Raw genomic sequence first — 21,726 nt, 5'->3', positions numbered from 1 at the left:
ATGGGCACATCTCTGAGACTAGGGATATTGGCGATAGACTCTCTCATTTCTTCGGTAACCGTCTTTTCAAAATGCTCAAGAGATGTGGTGGATATGGCCCGATGGCCTTTTGCCCCCTGTGTCACCTTCCTAATGCTCTGGTAGAGGTAACAGCAAGGTTCTAGAATGTCAGACATCCTCTGTGATTGGCCAAGCAGGAGGACCATTGCATCACACTGTGCATCCACTCTCATTGGAGGGGAGGTTGACAAGGAACAGGACCGTCCAATCACGTTGTGCTATGTGGGTTAACGCGGGAAGGGCCATCCAATGAGAGGCCAAGCTGCGCATGGCGTGACACAATACCTTCTATATAAGGGGCTGCCAGCCCTCCGCAACTGGCATTCTCTCCCAGTCTGCGAAGGTGCCAGGGCACTGACTGAACCAGCTTGCAACACATCTTCTGAGATGCCCTTCAAACCTCCAAAGCCTGAGAAGGCGGGACGGACGGAGAAGAAGCCAAGGCGCCCCAGACACTCTGGGTGTGGCGATGGTTTCGTCACCTATTTCCCCAGGGTGCTGAAGCACATCCATTCGGGCCTCATCCTCTCCCGGTCGACCGTGAGCGTCCTGGACTCCTTCGTCAAGGACATGTTCGAGCGCATCGCCAGCGAGGCCGGCCATCTGGCCCGCCAGAACCATCGCTCCACCATCACCTCCAGAGACATCCAGACAGCCGTGCGCCTCCTGCTGCCCGGGGAGATTGGCAAGCACGCCGTGTACGAGGCCACCAGGGCCCTCAGCCGCTCACATCCCCGCCAGTGAGCCGACTCTGGGCGCCCTCAGCAGCCAACCCCAAAGGCTCTTTTCAGAGCCACCAAGGGACTGAAAGACTGCTGCACAGCCCGGGTCTGGGGGTGGGCGAGGGGATACCACGCTCTTTCTTAAAAGCATTCATATATATATATATATATATATATATATATATATATATATATATATATATATATATATACCTTTATTTTGTTTACTTATATGTGGTGCTGAGATCGAACTCAGGGCCTCACAGGTGGGAAGCAAGCGCTCTACCGCTGAGCCCCAGCCCCAGTCCTAAAGCATTCTTTAATAAACATTGCCTGGACTGGGGCTGGGGCTCAGTGGTAGAGCGCTTGTCTCCCACGTGTGAGGCCCTGGGTTCGATCCTCAGCACCACATAAAAATAGAATAAATGTATCGTATCCGTCCACAGCCATATATAATGAACTCAACGAGTATTTCTGTCACTTATACGCCTAGATCAGTATCATTGTAAGGATCAGTCAGGTCATAATGTCTCAGAGGCTACAATTACATTTGCTGGGACAACAATGAGCTTTTTCGGTTGCAGTGACCTGCAATTTACACAGACTCCACCCGCCAGCAGAAGCAGAGAATCCAGCTTCATCTTAAACTTCAATTTCATCAGGATGTCTGGTCTCAATTTTAGATAAAAGATATAGGATAGAATAAGAATATCTCTTGGGGCTTGACAGTGTGCAGAACATATGAATTCATTGGAAAATGGGAGTATTACAGGTGGGACAACAGGAATTTCACCCCCAGCGACTCCCCTTGAGATCAATAGGTTGTAGAACAAATAAACTCCCTTATCAGAATTATTAATTGCTGTTATTCTGAAATATTAAAAATGTCTTATGAAAATATTTGAGAAAAAGTGCTTGCTATATAAGGAGACCAATCAAAACTACCACAAAATCAACAGAAAGCAAATCACTCATAAAGTGTTCCTCAAAATTGTTGTACACATCTAGCACAAAACAAGAATTTCATTTCACTTGGTGACTTAATTTCTATAAAAATACATAAAAGGTGTACATGTAAATGGGGTATAACATAAATCAGATTAAATATATTTATCTACTCTATTCTTTGTGGTGAAAATTTTTCAAATCCTTTCTTCTACATTTTTGCCCTCAGTCAGCATTGCCAAAAGCCATTGAGGCTTATTAGGCACTTTCCAATTGCTCCCTAGCAACTGCCCATCACTAATCACAGTGGCCTTATCTCTGCAACTCCAGTAACCTAATGTGAGGTTCAGGAGGGAAAAATCATCCTCCCTTATCTCATTGTCATCCCTAAGCAAACAGGTGGTGACCAGGCAGCCAGGAGAGTGCATCCACTCAGCTGTCCACCACTGAATCTCACCCCAACCCCTGTAATTGTCTAAGACACTAATATCTGGACCAGGAATCAGCATAGACAATATTCATTGCTCATTGAATATGCACCCTACACTCTACTTGTATTGTCCCACTGAATCCTCACAACCTCTTGGGACTCCGTTCAGCAGAGGAGGACACTGAGGCTTAGAGTGATCAAAACCCTTTCCAAAGCAGTATAGCTAGGAAGAAACATAACTGGGGTTTGAAGCCCCAGCTTATCCATGCCCCCAGTTGTCTTTGCTGTAGACTCTATTCCTACTAGCTCACATCAGTCATAGAAACAAAGCATACACTATCACCATGTTGTCTCTTTTCCATATTAATGCAGTCATTTCTCCCCAGAAAACAAAGGCTACCAAAAGTACAAAGATGAAATCATAAAGATATTAAAAATAAAGCACTCTTCCACCAATTCTCAAGCCCCAAGAGATATTCTTATTCTATCCTATATCTTTTATCTAAAATTGAGACCAGACATCCTGATGAAATTGAAGTTTAAGATGAAGCTGGATTCTCTGCTTCTGCTGGCGGGTGGAGTCTGTGTAAATTGCAGGTCACTGCAACCGAAAAAGCTCATTGTTGTCCCAGCAAATGTAATTGTAGCCTCTGAGACATTATGACCTGACTGATCCTTACAATGATACTGATCTAGGCGTATAAGTGACAGAAATACTCGTTGAGTTCATTATATATGGCTGTGGACGGATACGATACATTTATTCTATTTTTATGTGGTGCTGAGGATCGAACCCAGGGCCTCACACGTGGGAGACAAGCGCTCTACCACTGAGCCCCAGCCCCAGTCCAGGCAATGTTTATTAAAGAATGCTTTAGGACTGGGGCTGGGGCTCAGCGGTAGAGCGCTTGCTTCCCACCTGTGAGGCCCTGAGTTCGATCTCAGCACCACATATAAGTAAACAAAATAAAGGTATATATATATATATATATATATATATATATATATATATATATATATGAATGCTTTTAAGAAAGAGCGTGGTATCCCCTCGCCCACCCCCAGACCCGGGCTGTGCAGCAGTCTTTCAGTCCCTTGGTGGCTCTGAAAAGAGCCTTTGGGGTTGGCTGCTGAGGGCGCCCAGAGTCGGCTCACTGGCGGGGATGTGAGCGGCTGAGGGCCCTGGTGGCCTCGTACACGGCGTGCTTGCCAATCTCCCCGGGCAGCAGGAGGCGCACGGCTGTCTGGATGTCTCTGGAGGTGATGGTGGAGCGATGGTTCTGGCGGGCCAGATGGCCGGCCTCGCTGGCGATGCGCTCGAACATGTCCTTGACGAAGGAGTCCAGGACGCTCACGGTCGACCGGGAGAGGATGAGGCCCGAATGGATGTGCTTCAGCACCCTGGGGAAATAGGTGACGAAACCATCGCCACACCCAGAGTGTCTGGGGCGCCTTGGCTTCTTCTCCGTCCGTCCCGCCTTCTCAGGCTTTGGAGGTTTGAAGGGCATCTCAGAAGATGTGTTGCAAGCTGGTTCAGTCAGTGCCCTGGCACCTTCGCAGACTGGGAGAGAATGCCAGTTGCGGAGGGCTGGCAGCCCCTTATATAGAAGGTATTGTGTCACGCCATGCGCAGCTTGGCCTCTCATTGGATGGCCCTTCCCGCGTTAACCCACATAGCACAACGTGATTGGACGGTCCTGTTCCTTGTCAACCTCCCCTCCAATGAGAGTGGATGCACAGTGTGATGCAATGGTCCTCCTGCTTGGCCAATCACAGAGGATGTCTGACATTCTAGAACCTTGCTGTTACCTCTACCAGAGCATTAGGAAGGTGACACAGGGGGCAAAAGGCCATCGGGCCATATCCACCACATCTCTTGAGCATTTTGAAAAGACGGTTACCGAAGAAATGAGAGAGTCTATCGCCAATATCCCTAGTCTCAGAGATGTGCCCATAGGGTACGTCTGGGCTATTGCTTTGTCACAGCAGAAAATATCTTTGTCCTGAGAGGAGCCACTCTGGCTTGAGCAGCAGTTCCCTGACCGGGCCAGCTGAGTGTTCCTGGAAGCCAAGGGGCCTGACTGTCCCTCTCATGCCTCTCGTTCCCATCAAACCCTCAGTGAACTGGGAAAAGGAGAAATGACAAAACCCCAGTTTCCAAACGGTGAACACGAAGAGAAGAAGGCTATTTGTTACACATGTACAGGTTCCTTCAGCATTTTCCACGTCCAAATTGTATTCTTTTTTTAAAAAATTGTTTTAATTAGTTACACATGACAGTACCAAATTGTATTCTTAACAATACTCAATCCTAGCCGGGCGTGGTGGCTGACGCCTGTAATCCCAGCTGCTTGGGAGGCTGAGGCAGGAGTATATGAGTTCAAAGCCAGCCTCAGCAAAAGTGAGGTGCTAAGCAACTCAGTGAGACCCTGTCTCTAAATAAAACACAAGATAGGGTTGGGAATGTGGCTCAGTGGTCAAGTGCCCTGGAGTTCAATCCTCGGTGTCCCTCCCACCAAAAAACAATACTCAATCCAAATAATCCACTCAGTATAGCAGCATTAATGAATAAACATAAGGGGTCCTGACTGAAATTAAATATGACACTAATTCTGTAGTAAACCACCAGAGGGAGAGAAAGCTAGGCAAGGGACATGAAATATCGTAAAGTTTTAAAACATGAGCACCTTAAAAACTATGATAATTCAAACAGCAACATTCTTTTTTTTTTAATTTTAAGAACATGTTTATTTCAAAGGTTTATGTTTTTCAATCCAAATAGCCATCTCTATTCTTTGTGGGAAGTATTATATGTATGAAAGTGAAAAGCCCCAATATCCTAATGTGTCTTTTGTTTTTTATTATTTTAAGCTTGTTTAAGTAAAATATTGACTACCAAATTGAACCAGTAAAGAATTAAGAATAGAAATGGAAGGGAAGGGAGCATGGAAGAGAATAAGAAAGACAGTAGAATTAATTGGCCATAACTTTCTTAGCCTTCTATTTAAATACATGACCAGTGAAACCCCACATCATGTACAACCACAAGAATAGCATCCTAATTATAGTAATTTTACTCCATATATGTATTATATGCCAAAATTATTATACTGCTATGTATATCTAAAAAGAACAAATAAAATATAAATGTTTTTTAAAGAGGAAATTTGAAATAATAGAAGTCACCAATCAACTTCCACATCATCACTATCTCAAATGGTCAGGCTTCCCAAGAGTGTTTACTGCTACACATTTATGGAGAAGTTATTTCTACTAGTAATAAAATGGTTCTATATTAAGAAGGTGCAAAATGCTCATTTTTGTATTTACATAATATCTTATGGTGACAAAACCAGTAGGAAAAAAACATGGTTATCTTATTTTTTTATGATCCCATTAACAAATGAGAACGCAAAATATGTAGTTGTATTGTTAGCTATCAAATACTTCTATTAAACTGATGCAGGACACAGGAGACACATCGACTACAATGTCCACATTTACATAGTCAATTCACCATAACTAAAAACAAACAAACAAATAAGAACATGAAAAGAGCCACACTCATTTCTTCCACAATCCTGGGGGTGAATATCCCAGGAAGGCTCTTTTTTGTTCATGCAGGGTCATCTTCTCACACTTTATGCCATAGCTTTGGGGCATGAGCTGCACACACTGGATGCTCCCATCCTCTGTTTGATGCATATTTATAATATTGAGTCCTACCATGTTTATTTTAACCCTATGAGTAGCCATCATCTTTCTGGAAGCATTTTATACAGTTGAGGTTTTTCATGAACCCCTATTTGTTGATTTAGTGTAAGCATTCCTGTTGCATCTAAAATCATCTTCCTGTGATCATTTTACATCTCCTCAAACAACGTTCTGCAGAAATCTTTTGAAGATTTCCTTTGGTGTGAACTCCAAGCACTTTTATTTTCTCTCAGGCATCTTTATTTCTGAGTTGGGTTCTGCAGAAAACTGATGTTGAGTTGAAATTTAGTTGGCAGAACATTTATTCCAGATCCATAGCTGAAGAAGTGATGGAAAGAGGCTGTTGTGGACAGAGAGAGAACATTTCTATTGCACAGCAAGCAAATGCCTCTATATGGGAGCTCTAAATGCAAAAGGCTTATTGAGAGTATTCCTCATTGTATAGATATACTTCTTATTGATTGGGAATCATCATGGGCCTTCTTGGGAAGTAACTTTGATAAGGCATATCCTGCAGCACCCCAAAGGACTAATGACTGAAGACTAGCACCTTCTAACACTTCCAAAGGCTGAAAGAGAGAGTCTGTCCTGCAGGGATTCTGAATGTTCCACCTGTGTATCTATCACATTCTCCTTCTTAAACAATACTTTAGCTGAGAATACATCATTATGCTGACAGTTACTTTCTTTCAGACCTTTTGATTTCCACTTTCTGATATATGGTGGTTGACTATCACACTATTATTCCTTTACTGGTAATGAGATTTTTAAAAATATCTATCTTTTCATTTTTCTGAAGCTTTAGTATGATATGAACAGATGTGTTCTCTGAACCTAGTAAATCACACAGTGCCTGAATTCTATAAAATCACCAGCTATTTCTTCTTTGAATATAATTTGTCCCTGTTTGTCCTATATTACTTTACAAACTCCTATGAGATAGATCATATACTTTTTAGTCAAGTCCTTAAGGCTCCTCCCATGTTTTGAATCCAATCTTTCTCTTTATATATGAAGATTTTTTGATGATTTTTTGCTGAGCCCCTCCCCTGACTCAGGCAATGGCAAGGCCCTACTGAGGTGGATGGCGCAAGGCGTCCATCCTCTGGAGGAGCGCAGTATGTTTCTGGGAATGGGCTGATTTGTTTTTGTATTCCTTTAATAAGTATAGTTTTGATTTCTCATATGACCATTAAGTATAAAGGAAAAATCATGACTTTCCCAATTAATGCAACTACTTCTAAAGCATAGATCTGTTTGCTCTAAATGCAATGATTCAGCTGTGGAGTGTAAATTGTTAATGTCTACAGAAAAACTCCCTATATTCCTGTCAAGGAAGTTTTTGAGAAATTAAATTAAAATCTAGAGAAGAAAAATTAATGTTAAGAAGATAGATTAGTGCTTAGTACTGGGCAACTTGTTCTTGTTCCTGTGCACAATGGTTTGTGCTCTTACTTTTGTTTGATTAAAAGTAATAACAAGTCAACCCCTTGCCGTAACCATGGCACCGGTTCCAGTCAGTAAGTCAAGAAAGAATAGTCAAGGTATAGGCCAATAGTTTGGGACATTTGTAACTATTATTAAAAGTTAACTAAGCAGAAACTGCTCAAAGCAAAACGCGAACTGAAAGTACAAATGCTTGCTTATGCATAAGCCAAGATACATTCTTCTATTCTAATTGTAGCTATGTAATATTTTGTTTTGTTTGAATAATGATTCCTGTTTTGTAACCACAAAGTACTGTAAGCCTGCCAAAATGAAAAGTATATATGATCAACTTCACAAGTAAAGATTGGGATCAACACCTTCACTTTGGTGTCTGTGTTGTTTCTCCACCCCCTCTTTCGCCGACTCCTCACCATCCGTTCGTCTCCTGAGACCCCCTGTTGGAGCTGGTCTCCGACAATTTTTATCTATCTTCTTGTTCTCCAATTCTCTATCTAAGTGTGCCTCATCTTGTATTTAATGTTTCCTTAATCTTTTCTTCAGGTGATTATCATTTTTATATTTCAAAAAATGCCTATTTTCACAATTAGCTATTTCTTCCTTATGTATAATATACTTATCATTTATTTAAACATGTTAAAGATATTTCTTACTAGTTTGAAGCTGATATTATGTCTTTAGGTGTATAGATTTTAGTTTATTGTTTACAACAATACAGCCTTTTTAAATATTGTGCACTAGTTTATGAGGATTTTACCTAAGGGATAATCATCATAATAACAGAAGAATTCTGAGTTGTCCTAAATTACAGTATAGGCCCAAGAATGGAAGGATGAGAGAGATCTAAAAAATCATTTTAACTCCAGTCTTCAAGCTAAATCATCAAGGAAAAAGAAAAAAAGTCTACTCTACATTCCTTTCCTGTATGCTGAAGATTACCCTTCAAATTCACAAAATATACTGCTTTAGGAACCAACAAACCAAGAAGTAGCAAAAATGTCTTTGTGAACTAACTTCCTATCCCAGGATAATACATGCATCCCATTATCCTGCTCTTCTTACCTATAGCAATATAGGTTTGATGTAATGATTAATGTTTCTACTCCCAAAACTTTCATTATAACCTCAAGGCCCCTTAAGTCTGGTGGGCATTTTCCAACTGCAATCTGGCTTGGGAAATTTGCTCCAGAATCAGTCCTTTAACTTTGAAAGGCATCTGTAACAGTTTAAAAGCCTTTATTTTAGAGACATCGTAGCTTCCAAAGTTTGATTTTTTAAGTCATAACATCACTTGTACTGGAGAGGCTAGCCAGAACAATTAGGCAACAGAAATAAAGGGCATTCAAGTAGGAAAGGAAAAGGTAAAATAAACTCCATTTTCTAATGGCATAGCATTGTACACATAAAACCCTAAACATTTTATCAAATAACTCTTAGAACAGATAAATGAATTTGGTGATATCACAGGAAACAAAATCCACCCTCAAAAATTTATAGTGTTGGGCTGGGGATGTGGCTCAAGCGGTAGCGCGCTCGCCTAGCATGCGTGCGGCCCGGGTTCGATCCTCAGCACCACATATCAACAAAGATGTTGTGTCCGCCGAGAACTAAAAAATAAATATTAAAAATTCTCTCTCTCTCTCTCTCTCTCTCTCTCTCTCTCTCTCTCTCTCTCTCCTCTCTCACTCTCTCTTTTAAAAAAAATTATAGTGTTTCTACATCCTAATAAAGAAATATCTGAAAAAGAGATTACAGAAAAAATTATGCTCCCATGGCACTAGAACCCAAAACAAAAAATAAAAATAAAATACACAAAGTTGTAAATTTAACAAAAAAGATGAAAGAACAATATTCTAAAAATTATAAAACACTAATCAAGAAGAGTGAAGAAAACACAAATAAGTGGTAAGATATGTCATGAACATGGATCAGCAACCTAAGTAAGAATTAATATTGCTAAAATGTGAACATTACCCAAAATGATCTACAGATCAATGCAATCCCTATCAAAACTCCAGTGACATTTTCACAGAAATATAAAGTAATCCTTAAAATTTTAAGGAATCCCAAAAGACTCCAAATGGCCAAAATGATCCTGAGCAAAAATAACAAAACTGGAAGCATCAGGATTCCTGATTTCATGGTATACTACAAGCCATAGTAAACAAAACAACAGGATACCAGCATACAAACAGCCACATGAACCAATATAACAGGATAGAAAGCCCCAAAATATTACCATGTACATAAGTCAATAAGTTTTTCATCATGTACATAAGTCAATAAGTCAATAAGTATCTCAAAGATACTGAGAATATGTAAGGTGGAAGGGCAGTTTATTTAATAAATTGTTTTGGGAGAACTTGTTATTCACATACAGAAAAATGATATTTGATCTTTATCTCATACCACATCAAAAAATCTACTGCAGACCTGCAGGCTTCAATATAAGACCTGAAACTGTACATATACTACAAGAAATCATGGGGGAAATCTCCAAGACATAGATCTTGGCAACAATTTTTGGAATATGATCCCTCAAACAAGGCAACAAACAAAGATAAGCAAGTGTTATGATATTAAACTAAAGAGCTTGACAGCAAAGGAAACACTGAGTAAAGAGACAACCCACAGAATGGCATAAAAATATTTGTTAACCATGTATCCAATAGGGGGTGAATATTAAAAATATATGGGGAACATATATTTTTATGTGTTCAAGTGACTTAGTTAGAAAATCACTAATCTGATTTTTTTAATGAGTAAATGACCCGAACAAACGCTTCTCAAAATAAAAAATGCAAATGCCCAATAGGTACATCAAACAGTGCTCAGCATCACTGATCATCAGGGAAATGCAAATTCAAACCACAGTGAGATATCACCTCACATATGTTAGAATGGCTTTTATCAAAAAGGTGAAACAAAATAAAAGCTGAGAAGGTGAGGATATGGAGGAAAGGAAAGTCTTATACACATACTGGTGGGAATGCAAATCAGTAGAGTCCTTATGGAAAACACTAAGGAAGTTCCTCAAAAAAACTAAAAACAGAGCTCCTCTCTGACCCATCAATCCCATTTCTGGGTATATATATCAAAGAAAATGAAAGTAGTATGTCAAAGAGATACCTGAAGTCTCATGTTCACTGTAGCATTATTCACTAGAGCCAAGATGTGGAATCAACCTAAGTGCCCACCAAGGAATGAATGGATAACAAAAATGTGGTATATATACACAATGGAATACTATTCTGACTTAAAAAGAAGAGGAAATTGTGCCGTTTGAGACAATGCTGATGGACCTGGAGGACATTATGCTTAGTGATAAAATCCAGGGAGGAATATGAATTACCACAAAATCGCACTTATATGTGGAATCTAAAAAGGGCAAACTTATAGAAGTAGAGAGTAGGATGATGGTTTCCAGAGGTAGTCCAGGAGAACGACAGGTGGGAGGGAGGCAATGGGAAATTACTGAGCAAAATGGACAAAGTTTTGAGATTTACTGCACAGCAAAGTGACTATAGACAGCAATAGTATAGTGTATATTTCAAAATAACAGTAAATTTCAAATGTTTCAGTATAAAAATGATGGGAAACTGAGGCAATGGATGTGTTGATGATATAGTTTGTCTTGGTTATCCTGCAAAGGCCCATGTGTTAAAAGGCTTAGTTCTGAATTTGGTACTATTGCAAAGTGGTAAAAACCTATCATAGGTTCTGTCCAGTGGGAAGTTTTAGGTTCTTGATCCCTCAAAGGGCATTGTGGGATACCAGTCACTTGCTCTCTTTCTTTATGACTGCCATGAAGTGAATGGGCTGCCTCAGTCACACATTTCAATCATTATATGCTACCTTTCTATGGGTTCCAAAGAAATAGGGCCAAATGACCATGGATGGGATGTTCCACAACTGTGAACATAAATTAATCTTTCCTCTTTTTAAGTTGATTATTTCAGATATCATGTTACCATAACAAAAAGATGACTAACAGTGTATTACCTTGATGTACTTATTCCACATTATACACATATGAGAAAATCATATTGCACCCATAAATATATACAATTGTGACTTGTTCATCAAAAATAATACTGAAAAATGTAAGACTAATAATCCCAAGCATTGATAAAGATGTTTAACACTGGGATTCCTTTGCATTAATAGTGCTAAATGCAAATGGTACAGTACTTTGGAAACTATTTTCCAGTTTCTTTTAAAGTTAAAGTTAAATGTACACCTACCGTGTGGCCCAGCAATCCCAAACCTGAGTATTTATTTATTTATGAGAAAATAAAGCATATAAACATAAAATGAAACTATAGAAAAGAATTTAGCAGTGGTAAAAAGAAGGCACAACCATTCACATCTCACATCTCACACTGTTGGAGTTTGGTTAATAACTGGTACAATTTCATTTGAATCAACACTTAAATTAAGATTGAGTAAGGTGAAGCACATCAATGATGTTTTCCTTCTATTTCTAGCATATTTCTTGTCAAGTAACTTCATCTGGAGATGTATGATTTCTATGAAACCCTCATAGATTCAGATATTTGTAGGCTAATTTTACCTCCAATGTACCAGCAACTGACTGGAGTGAAAATTGAGAGATCATCTGGATCCTGGTGTCAGATTAACTAGATAGCTATGCAGTGTGACCTTTGTTGAGTCTTTTTACCTCTCTGGGAAGATTCCATCTGTAGAAAAATTCTGAAATTCCTAAAAGGGATAAGAATTAATTATGCTGGTTCAAGTAGTATATCAAGCACAGTAAGTCAGTATACTATTCTGCCTTGAACCAAAATTCCCCATGGTACATGACAAAATAACTCAAGAAGTATTAGAACCTCCTAAAGACCAAGAGGGAAGAGGGTATGTGTTTAACTTTAATCCCCAAACTCTGATATTCACCCATATCTCTGTGAAGGAAGACCTCGGAAGCAGAGTTTCTCAAATTATAGAGAGATTTTAGGATTGAAGAAGAATCACAAGGTAAGAGAGAGGCCCTGCAGGCAAGGACTGGCTTGTCACAACTCTCAGGTGAAGATAGAGTAACATCTCAAGAACTGGATCAATGACCTTATGAAGAGGAGTCCTGATGCTCTAATGCTCTACTCATATTCTCTCAGGGATTGACCACACTAACCTGTGGTCATAAATTTGTATTTAAGGTCCCTCATAATAGGAAAGATAAGTAAATGGCTGCTGTTTCAAGCTTCCTCTTCCTCACTACATACTCCTTCCCTCTTTTTTATCTTTTAAATTTGTTCTAATTAGTTATACATGACTGTAGAATTTAGACACATCATACATAAATGGAGTATAATTTCTCATTCTTCTGGTTATACATGATGTAGAATCACACTGGTAGTGTAGTCATATATGCACATAGGGTAATAATGTCTGATTCATTCTACTATCCTTCCTACCCCAGTATCTCCTCCTCTCCCTTCACTCCCTTCTGCCTAATCCAAAGTAACTCTATTTTCCCTGGCCTCCTACACTTTATTGTGAATTAACATCTGCATATCAGAGGAAGCATTCAATCTTTGGTTTTGGGAGATTGGCTTATCTCCAGCTCCATCCAAATTACTGGCAAATGCCATCATTTCCTTCTTCTTTAAGGTGAAGTAATATTTCACTATGTATATATACCACAATTTCTTTTTCCATTCATCTGTTGAAGGGCACCTAGGTTGGTTCCATAGTTTAGCTATTGTGAATTGAGCTGCTATGAACATTGATGGGGCTGTGTAACTGTATTATGCTTATTTTAAGTTCTTTGGGCATAAACTGAGGAGTAGAATAGTTGGGTCAAATGGTGGTTCCATTTCAAGTTTCTGAGGAATCTCCATACCACTTTCCATATAGTTGCACCAATTTGCAGTCCCACCAGCAATGTATGAGTGTACTTTTTCCTGCACTACTATATTGTTCTTGTATTCTTGATAATTTCCATTCTGACTGAAGTGAGGTGAAATAATATAGTAGTTCTGATTTGCATTTCTCTAATTGCTAGAGATGTTGAAATTTTTCATTTATTTGTTGATCAATTGTATTTCTTCTGTGAAGTGTCTGTTCAGTTCCTTAGCCCATTTATTAACTGGGTTATTTGTGATTATTTTGTGTGTGTGTGTGTGTGTGTGTGTGTGTGTGTGTGTGTGTGTGTGTGTGTGTTTTAAGCTTTTTGGGTTATTTATATCCTGGAGATTAATACTCTATCTCAGGTTCAGGTGGTAACAATTTTCTCCCATTTTGTAGGCTCTCATTTCATGTTATTGATTGTTTCCTTGGCTGAGAAGAAGCTTTTTAGCTTGATGCCATCCCATATATTGATTCTTGATTTTACTTCTTGCCCTTTAGGAGTCTTGTTAAGGAAGTCAGATTCTAAGCTGGCATGGTGAAGATTTGGGCCTATTTTTTCTTCTATTAGGTTCAGCATCTCTGTTCTAGGGCCTAAGTCTTGGATCCACTTTGAATTGAGTTTCATGCATGGTAAGAAATAGGGTTTTAATTTCATTTTGTTACATATGGATTTCAGTTTTCCTAGCACAATTTGTTGAATAGGCTATATTTTCTCCAGTGAGTGTTTTTGGCATCTTTGTCTAGTATTAGATAACTGTATTTATGAGGGTTTGTCTCTGTATATTCTATTCTGTGCAATTGGTCTACATGTCTTTTTTGGTGCCAATACCATGCGGTTTTTATTATTATGGCTCTGTAGTATAGTTTAAGTTCTGGTATTGTGATGCTTCCTGCTTCACTCTTCTTGCTATGGATTGCTTTGGCTATTCTGGGTCTCTTATTTTTCCAAATGAATTTAATGATTGCTTTTTCTAGTTCTATGAAGAATGTCATGGGATTTTAATAGGAATTGCATTAAATCTGTATAACACTTTTGGTAATAAGGACATTTTGAACCAGGGATAGTAAGAATATACCTCAACATTGTAAAAGCTACCTATGCTAGATCCAAGGCCAACATCATTCTAAATGGAGAAAAAATGGAAATATTCCTTCTAAAAATTGTAACAAGACAAGGATGCTTTCTTTTATCACTTTTGTTCAACATTGTCCTTTAAACTCTAGCCACAGCAATTAGGGAGGAGAAAGAAATTAAAGGGATATGAGTAGGAAAAGAAGAGCTCAAACTATCACTATTTACTGGTTCTATATTTAGAAGATTAAAACAATTCCACCAGAAAACTTCTAGAACTAATAAATGAATTCAGCAAAGTAGCAGGATATAAAATTAACACCCATAAATCAAATGCTTCCCTATATATCAGTGATGAATCTACTAAAAGAAAAATTAGAAAAACTACCCCATTCACAATAATCTCAAAAAAATACTTGGGAACCAATCTAACAAAAAAGGCAAAAGACCTCTACAATTAAAACTACAGAACACTAAAGAAAGAAATTGAAGAAGACTTTAGATGATGGAAAGACCTCCCATGCTCCTAGATAGACAGAATTAATACTATTCAAATAGCCATACTACTAAAAGCATTAATCAGATTTAATGCAATTCCTATGCTGTTATGCAAGAGTGAGGTCCATGATCAAAGAGTAAGAGGTCAATGATGAGTCAAGAATAAGGAACAATCCCATGGTATTGGAATCTACACTAGGGAGAGGTTTTTTTTTGTTTTTTTTGTTGTTGTTGTTGTTGTTTTTTGTTTGTTTGTTTGTTTGCAGGAGTACCAGGGATTGAGCTCAGGGGCACTTGACCACTGAGCGACAACCCCAGCCCTATTTTATATTTTATTTAGAGACAGGGTCTCACTGAGTTGCTTAGCACCTTGCTAAATTGCTGAGGCTGGATTTGAACTCCCATTCCTCCTCCTTCTACCTCCCAAGTCACTGGGATTACAAGCATGTGCCACTGTGCCCAGCCCTGGGGAGAGGTTTTTACCCTTCACCTTCAACTTGGTGGATTTTATTTTTTCAGCCACATGTGCTTAGACGTGAAAAGAAACTAAACTCAATATTCAAATGCTTAAGGAAGAAATCAGAGATGGGGAAAAGGATAAACTTTTATTCCCTTCATTGATTCCCTTTGATTTTAATGATGGAATGGGCAGAAGACAACCAAAAACCAGGGAAAAACTCAAGACAAGAATATAAGTAACAACATCTACCCTAATTTTCAAAGATGAACCCTTATTTGCCAAGTTCCTATCACCTCTGCCCACTTGCAAGGTTTGTCTCAGGATCAGAGGCTTCAGGTTCTTCATTGACTGATCCAGTGGTCAGTATGACGTGGGCCACTCTTCTTGGATGCTCTCATCACCTCAGAAATGTACAGTTGAAGGGCATGAAGATTTATAGTATTTTTAAAAGTTATATAACCAGTAAAACAATAGACCCAGAGAAATCTGAAAGTTATAATAGGAGTTTCAGTCTCCTGTAAGCTTAAAAAGGTATTTATCTGGAAATTTTTGATTCAGGTGTTCCTAGAATAGGTTTGGATCCTTGGTCATGTACTTAAATGAATTCCTTAAATCAAGTCATGTTGAAAGAGAATAACTTTTCCTATTAGTTCTGTTTTCCTTGGTATGAGACTGATTATTGACTATTTACACCATTAACACCATTTTATTCCGTTCCTCTTTTCAGTAAGACACACCATTAATTAGATCACAGTTGCTCAGTGTGATTTTCTCCTATTCTGCCACTGAGGTGAATAATCAGATATACTCCTCTCCCATTCTAGACTCAAACTCAAGACCTATTTCTTCACTCTCCTTCCTATAATTCATCTGTGTTAGTCACGCTCACACTCCCAGTCTGCATTCCATAGTCCAATTGTGGTGATATTAAACTTATGTTACACATGCTCCTGTTATGGTTTGAATATGAGGTGTTCCCCAAAAGCTCCTGTGTTAATACAAGAATGTTCAGAAGTGATATGATTGGATTGTGAGAGCTATAAGCTAATGAGTCCATCCTAATTTGAATGGACTGATTAGGTGGTAACTATAGGCCGATGGGGCATGGCTGGAGGGAGTGGGTCACTGAGGGCTTACCCTAGAAGGGCCCATCTTCTCTGCAGTTCCATCACCCCTCTAGGCCTCTCTGTCTGCTTCCCAGCTGCCATGAATTGAGTATTGCTCCTCCATGGTACACACTTCTGCCATCATGTGCTACCTCTGCTCAGACTCAGAGCAATAGACTCAGTTGTCAATAAATTGAGAGAGACCTCTGAAACTGTGAGCCCCAAATAAACTTTTCCTTATCTAAATTATTCTTGTCAGGTATTTTGGTGACAACCATGGGAAGCTGATGAATATAGATCCCATACACTTTCTGAATGTACACACAGGAAAAATGCAAAGAAAATACCCTAATGGTTCATTTTCTTCAAGTAACTACTCACATAGCTATATGTTTGAGGAACAGTATGTAAGGATTACCATTCTGTGGGAAAACCTTTGCGTGTCAAATAGAAAAAATACTGGCATTCTGATGTAGCAACAATGAGCATGATATAAATTAAGTAACTTGAGGAGCATCATTTTTGATCGGGTACACAATTTTTTCTATGAAAAGTCTCATGGCTTTGTAAAGGGCCTTTGGTTGCATAAATTTTGCTACATGGACATGTAAAGCAAAATGTAGGAACCATCCCTTGGGATTCACTTGCAGTTCATTGAGAGGTCAATTTTCTCAGTATCCCTTGGAAGCAAATCCTTTTTAAAAAATCTTTTTATGAGATATTTTTAGTGAGGCAGAATAATAGTAAAAATGCTGATAAGATAGATCATTCATCCTAAATCCTAACTCTTTTATTCCAAGGAGACCTCTGGAGGTATAATATCCCATCAGACTACAATGGCCCACCAGACTTATTTTGTATTAGAACTGTAGAGAAACCAAGCCTTTATGTGACCTCCTTGAGCAGTCATCGCCTCCCTTTCTGCCTGAACTATTCAGGGAATCCCTTGGTAGCATCATTCCCCGGCTGCACTAATTCTCTTGAGAACATGTGGCTTTAGTAAAGGTACAATCTTCTGAATGTTTGGTCTCTCCTGAGAGGGTCTTACCATGTCATTATGGATGAAAATAATTTTGACTTTTAATAGATTACCCAAGGTTTGTTTCAATGTTTGAGAGTGACATCCTTTATAAGTTTTTATACCCTAATCCAAAAAGGAACTTACAACTTATTTTTTAAGTACAAATGTAAACAATAACAAAAACTGTCCTTTAAGGAAGTCCTAATAAATTTCAAAGGATTGAAATCATAAAGCATGACCTCTATCTACAGTAATGAGAAGCTAGGTATCAATAATAATATTTTTAAAGCAACTGGAATATCACTGCTTCAAAATTCATTAGTATGAATATAGAAAAACAAGCATAAAAAAGACTATTGGGTCAAGAAGACAATATAATAAATTAAATCATATTGACATTAACATTCACATTATGTAAAGAAAAATCAAAAGTGATCTTCTTTTTATCCATTCATCTACTGAAGGGCATCTAGGTTGGTTCCACAGTTTAGCTATTGTGAATTGTGCTGCTATAAGCATTGATGTGGCTGTGTCCCTGTAGTATGTTGATTTTAAGTCCTCTGGGTATAGACTGAAGAGAGGAATAGCTGAGTCAAATGGTGTTTCCATTCTCAGATTTCCAAGGAATCTCCATACTGCTTTCCATAATGGCTGCACCAATTTACAGTCCCACCAGCAATGTATGAGTGTATGAGTATGTTTTTGGTGCCTTTCCCCCCACATCCTCGCCAACACTTATTGTTGTCTTCATAATAGCTGCCTTTCTGACTGGAGTGAGTCAATATCTTACAGTGGTTTTGATTTGCATTTCTCTAATTGCTGGAGATGATGAACATTTTTTCATATTTTTGTTGAATCATTGCATATCCTCTTCTGAGAAGTATCTGTTCAGGTCCCTGGCCCATTTATTGATTGGGTTATTTGTTTTTTGTTTTTTGTTTTTGTTTTTTTTTGGTGCTTAGCTTTTTGTGTTCTTTATATACCCTAGAGATTAGTGTTCTGATGCATGTGTGGTAAAAATTTGCTCCCAGGATGTATGCTCTCTGTTCATCTCACAGATTGTTTCTTTTGCTGTGAAGAAACCTTTTAGTTTTAATCCATCCCATTTATTGATTTTTGGTTTTAATTGTCACACTATAGGAGTCTTATTAAGGAAGTTGGGGCCTAATCCCACACGATGAAGATTAGGGCCTACTTTTTCTTTTATTAGATGCAGAGTCTCTGGCTTAATTCCTAGGTCCTTGATCAACTTTGAGTTGAGTTTTGTGCATGGTGAGAGATAGGGATTTAATTTCATTTTATTGCATATGGATTTCCAGTTTTCCCAGCACAATTTGTTTGAAGAGGCTATCTTTTCTATCTTTTCTCCAATGCATATTTTTGACACTTTTGTATAATATAAGATAATTGTAATTTTGTGGTTTAGTCTCTGTGTCCTCTATTCTGTACCATTGGTCTACCAGTCTGTTTTGGTGCCAATACCATGCTGTTTTTGTTACTATGGCTCTGTAGTATAGTTTAAGATCTGGTATAGTGATGCCACCTGCTTCACTCTTCCTGATAAGGATTGCTTTAGCTATTCTGGGTCTCTTATATTTTCAGATGAATTTCATAAATGCTTTTTCTATTTCTATGAGTAATGCCATTGGGATTTTAATCAGAATTGCATTAAACCTGTACAGTGCTTTTGGTAGTATGTTCCTTTTGATAATATTAATTCTGCCTACCCAAGAGTGAGGTAGATCTTTCCATCTTCTAAGGTCTTTTTTGATTTCTTTCTTTAGGGTTCTCTAGTTTCCATTTTATAGACTGTGGCATATATACACAATGGAATTTTACTCAGCAATAAAAGAGAATAAAATCATGGCATTTGCAGGTAAATGGATGGCATTGGAGAATATAATGCTAAGTGAAGTTAGCCAATCCCAAAAAAAAATGCCAAACGTTTTCTCTAATATAAGGAGGCAGATTCATAGTGGGGTAGGGAGGGGAGCATGGAGGCATAAACGAACTTTAGATAGGGCAGAGGGGTGGGAGGGAAAGGGAGGGGGCAGGGGTTAGCAAGGATGGTGGAATATGATAGACATGATTATCCAAAGTACATGTATGAAGACACAAATTGATGTCAACATATTTTATATACAGCCAGAGATATGAAAAATTGTGCTGTAAATGTGTAACAAGAATTGTAATGCATTCTGATGTCATTTATTTAAAAAATCAATTAAAAATTTAAAAATTTTTAAGTGATCTTAGGTCTCTTAATTACTCAGAAAGTTTATCTTGTATTATGTGAATGGCAAGAAAAAAAGTCCTAGGCCTGTTCTATATTTGTATCACTTAATCCCCATATTTGAAAATAAGTGAGCCTAAAGTCAAAGAACAAGAAATAGAAAAATCATGCACTGGCCCCTCTCAACCTGCAAGGACACCACTAATGCAAGGAAGTATTGTTTGGGTCAGATTCACTTGATCACAGTTTGGGACAACAAAGGTGGTTCAGGAGTGACAGGTCCCTCAACTGGCCAACTCAGTTGAGACTGTGACTTGTTCTATTCTCATTGGATAGTCCCATCATCCAATGATGCACAGTTGTAACCAATGAAGATTTGTATTTTAAAAAGAAAATATTATACACATGAAAGGAACCAACTTAGATAAATCTTGCTGAAATGGAAAATTAATTTCAGAACCCAGGGAAATACAAAAGTGAATTATTTCTGGGAACTTTTATTTAGTGATTTCTCTACTGGCTCTTGGTCCTAATTTATGTACTTAATAGAATTCCATCTTAGGGATATGATAGAAAAATTGGATTGGGTAGGAATATTTTTCATTTTCAATATTGACACATAATGTATTTATAGATTATTCCACCAAATCCTGTAAGCAGAATGAGAATAAAAAAGCTAAAGGACATTACAAAAAGAATTCTTCCTGACTAGTCTAAATAAAGAATGACCAAGAATATATCTGATGCAAATGGCTATTAAAAATGGCATCCCATCACACACACACACACACACACACACACACACACACACACACACACACTGTTGAGAGCCACAGCCAAAGGGGCCCCAGCAAACTTCCAGCTGCCAGCAAACTTCCAGCTGCCGGCTGATGATTGGCTCACAGCGGCCCCAGCAACATCTAGCTGATTGGCTCCTCCACGGAGCTGCTCATTGGGCTGTTTCTCTGCCCTTTCAGACCACGGAACTGCTCATTGAGGGACTTCTTTGGCTCCACCCACGCGACCCAGCCAATCAGCCTCAAGAGCAGGAGGATTGTGGGAGGTGGTGAGGTTTGTGTAGGTGAGAGGCTTGTGGAAGCTGGTGGTGGCAGTTGGGCTCTGAGGGTTTTTTCCTGAGGAGCTGTTTTGCTTGGCGCTTGTAGTTCTAAAAATAAAGTTAGTTTCTTTTGACAAGTGGCTCCTGAATTGTGCCCAGCCAGACTGTGGCACACACACACACACACAACTTGCAGGTAAGAAATCATACAAATTAAAGCATAAGGTTCCCCTGCAAAAATATGAATGAATATCCCAGAGAGTTCCAAGTTGGCAGAATAGAGAAGGTTGCTTTCTTGACTTCTCTGTGGAAAAAAACCAAGAAAGCATATATGCAGCTCCTCAGCAAGGTGAGTGAACAAAAACTAAAAAGGGGCATTACTGGGATTTAATACTAGACAATCAAAGTATATCAGGGACTCAGGAAGTTGGATATAATAAAATAAGGAAGAAATCCCCAGCACCACAGCTGCTGCCACAGTTGGAGGCACAAACTACAGTGGTCTTTACATGAACAAACTGGAGGTATAAGGAATTAAAGGAACCCACATTTTAGGAGGCCTTAGATGTGTCTGGGTATGGAGAGTTTACAGAACAAACACTGCCTGAATAAACTGAAAGGTATACTGCACAATTTCCTTGTGTGGGAAAGAAGCCACATCTCTCCCTGCCCCATGTGGAAGACAGAGGAAGGAATCATTTTGAAGCCAAAACATAGGGGCCAGCAGCTGAAGGAGCTGATTCCTGGCAAACCTGAGTTTGGTCCAAAATACAGGACTGTCACAATGCATGACATAGACTGTGACTAAGTGACCAGGAGAAAATCAAATATGGAGAGAAGTTTGCACATGGGAATACTGGTTCTGGGAACCCACCCAGCTCTCCTCCTCTCCCTCCAATCCAGCTGAAAGAGATGGCTCCTTGCAGTGAATTCAAAAGGGCAGGGGAGAGAGAGATTGGGATTGAAAACTGAACCCAAGACCAGGAAAAATGGAGTCTGTAGGTGATGCGGTGGACTAAGAATCCTTCACCACATGAGTGGAATCCAGAGGAAATACCCAGAGTGCAATCTTCCAGAATGGACCAGCATTTCCT

General features: G+C 38.9%; 2 pseudogenes; one reads left to right on the top strand and one right to left on the bottom strand.

The window, feature by feature from the left end:
- The first annotated feature begins 309 nt into the window (after positions 1-309).
- LOC144371576 (histone H2B pseudogene) lies at positions 310-804 on the top strand (annotated as a pseudogene).
- A 2,504-nt stretch (positions 805-3,308) lies between these two features.
- LOC144371575 (histone H2B pseudogene) lies at positions 3,309-3,803 on the bottom strand (annotated as a pseudogene).
- Positions 3,804-21,726: the final 17,923 nt, after the last annotated feature.

Source organism: Ictidomys tridecemlineatus, chromosome X (genome assembly GCF_052094955.1).
Source record: "Ictidomys tridecemlineatus isolate mIctTri1 chromosome X, mIctTri1.hap1, whole genome shotgun sequence".
NCBI lineage: Eukaryota > Metazoa > Chordata > Mammalia > Rodentia > Sciuridae > Ictidomys > Ictidomys tridecemlineatus.
Note: the sequence above shows the minus strand (reverse complement) of the source record. Positions and strands in the feature narration are given on the sequence as shown.